The sequence below is a fragment of the Notothenia coriiceps genome, unplaced genomic scaffold (genome assembly GCF_000735185.1).
Source record: "Notothenia coriiceps isolate Sejong01 unplaced genomic scaffold, NC01 NC01_scaffold00015801, whole genome shotgun sequence".
NCBI classification, from domain to species: domain Eukaryota; kingdom Metazoa; phylum Chordata; class Actinopteri; order Perciformes; family Nototheniidae; genus Notothenia; species Notothenia coriiceps.
The window spans coordinates 33,676-36,684 of NW_011348502.1; positions in this window are offsets into that span (position 1 = coordinate 33,676).

The window sequence follows — 3,009 nt, forward strand, 5'->3', positions numbered from 1 at the left end:
TCAGCCGTGTGCAGTGATCGAGGTCATTGTGTGATGACGACTGAATGTTAATCTGGGGAGTTAAGAAGTTGCAGGTTGCAATGTGCTGGCTGGAACTCTGCACAACACTTTTCCAATAAAGAAAATACTCAGAGTAAAAGAATTAAGACTTATTAGACTATTTCAATTAAAGTCACCGTATTACTTTTTTACAGCTTTCTCCGTACACCATGATATATTTCACTATTCACACGCTATCTCTATCTGTCACAGAGGCTTTTCGTCTGCCTGTTATAGAAATGTGTTTCTAGAAAGTAAACCTCAGCGTGACGCTAACCCCAGAGCTAAGTCAACACCAGTCTCACCTTGTATCATAAATAACACATTTGAACTTTCTCTTTAAAAGTTGCATTTGCAATCTTTGTTTTATTGTATTGAAGAGATTTAGATTGTTCTAGTTAGTCAGTATAAACTTTCCTGAAAAAATGGGGCTGCTGCTATAAGCTCACCCGTCTCCAGACATCTAGACCCAACCCCACAAGTAAACAACATGATGACATCAGCTGTTTTCACATTATCTGCCAATGAAAAGCACAATTGAGTGATGCTATTTGAGATGTTGTAATAGCACTTTAAATGCAGCACAAAAGGATGTAAATTGCAGGGTGCACATGATGCTGCTGTCACACACACATACATGCCAGGTTCTGACGAGGCTTTCTATTTATAAAATGCAAGTATGACTAACATCCTTTGAAACTGTAAATATGAGGTTTGGTGTTGCGCACCATTCCATTCTTTATCGAAAGCATTGGCATTTACACACATTCATAATTTGTCATGTTTGATAAGTGCCAAATGCGAAAATCAGAGCGGTTAAAATGTCTGGAGAAAAAAGAAGATGAGGCTGCATTCAATATCAAATTTGGAGTATTAATATTGTATCACACATACTTTTATATTATTTAGCTCACATCTTTTGAAAATCTTGAATTAAAGTAGCTTGACTGAAGAAAAAGAAAAAATGAAATGAATTGTTTTCATATGTTTTAACCATAGACTTGGATAAACTTGCAACCGACATGGATTTATTTAATTCCAGGAGACTAAATGGGGGATGGCGTTTGAAGGACATGGGCGTCAGGGAGCGTCTAAAGAAATACGCTATCAGGTTGTATTATGGGAGGTGAAGGATTCTGAGTCTTTTGGGCCCATAAAAGGGACTAAGAGGAAGAAGTGTTGGACTCTGCGTCACTGATGTGGCCATGTTATTGTTTATTCATCTGTTAGTGTAATGTCTCCAAACTTTATGAAAGTCAAACTAAACTGGTTTACTCTTTAACATTGTTGGCTAAAACGTTAAATGTCTAAAGAACTGCTATAATATGCATTGCTCAAATTTGTATATTTGAAATGATGGTTACCTAAAAACTATCAACAATAGAATAGCTTGTTACGTTTACGGAAGCTTGATATACAATACAAATAAGGTCTTATAAGATGACCATGATCCCTTTTAAAAACAGAATCAGCTGGAGGAGAAACTGATGTCAATAATCCCATACTTTGGTCAGACATATTTTCCCCATGTGTTGTGTCTCTCTGAAACCCCTTTAACAGTCACTTGATTTTAACTTAAAGTTTGCTCAAGCAGATTTCACAAAGAAACTGCTGAAGTGCATGCTTTCCTATTCCCAATCTGAAATGTAGGCCTACATGTGTTTGAAAGCAGTCTGTCTCTCAGTTTTCAGAAGCATTACATCATTTTAAAACCTATTTAAAGATACAATTGTGTTTTCAATCTGTTCACACTACTCAAAAAACCAATCCAAAAAAAGGATTAAAGTCTAAATCACCAGTGCACACCAAGCTCTCTGCACCTCTTCTGCTCAGTACTCTGTCAGTGCCTCGTCCCCTACGTAACATCTGATATTATTTTGTATCTTCATCCTTCAGTGTTGGATATAAGGTAACATTTGCCAGAAGTTAATGTAATACTTAAAAGTTTCATAATATCATATTTTTTTTTACTTTTGGAGAAAAAAAGTATGAGCATAATTTTGTTTGAAAAGGGGAAATTAATCATGTTTATGCAAAGAATCATATTATATTCTCACGTCCAATTTGAAACCAATATTCAACAGTGTAAAGATTTCTACAGTGTCAATGATTTAATATATATACAATGTTTCCATATTTGCTATCATGAGTTAACATGTACAAGTTAACCTACTTCTAAATTCCACGTTTTTTATTAAACAACCTTACTGCCATCGATAAAATAGTAAAATAAAATAAAATCTCACCGGAAGTGACACTTTTACAACTTCTTGCGCAGTTAAATCCAGTCAGCACTTACCGGTCTTTATCATATTCCTCACGGTAATTCAGCGCGATGTGACGCCGTCAGTCTACTTTCAGTTCCTTCTTTAACAACGTTTAAAGCTCGGTTATTAAAAAATAAATAAATAAAAGGATAAGCGATGATTAGAAACCTTGCGCGAGCTGTCTCTGCCTTGCGAGCCTGTCAACTGTCCGCGAGCCCTCAGGTGGTGGATGAGTGCGCTCACGTTGCGATGTTCCATACGATGCTGTCTGTCCCCAATCAAAGAGCACGCGCCTCTCCGGACTGCCACAGTGACATTGTCAAGGTTAAATTACGGTTTAGATGCGAAATACACACGCGTTATTGACCCAGAATCCGTCGTTTAGTTCATACATCAAAAATATCTATATTTTATATTTAGTAAAACTCATACACTTGGTCAAAATTATCACAGAAATGTCTTCTGAACTTCGTTTTATTTTAAAAATAAAGTTTAAAAGAGTTCGTTTTATTTGATTGTTGATTGTAGCCTATATTCCTGATGTATTACGTTTCCATTCTTAAAAGTGTCTTACATTACATATTATTTTTTGTATAACCTCCTATTTGTGTTGACTGTACTTTTGTATTTCCAGTTCTGATTTGAATTTTTTTTTTAAAGGTTGGAAATGAATGAAGTGCTACCATTTTTATTTTTATTTGAA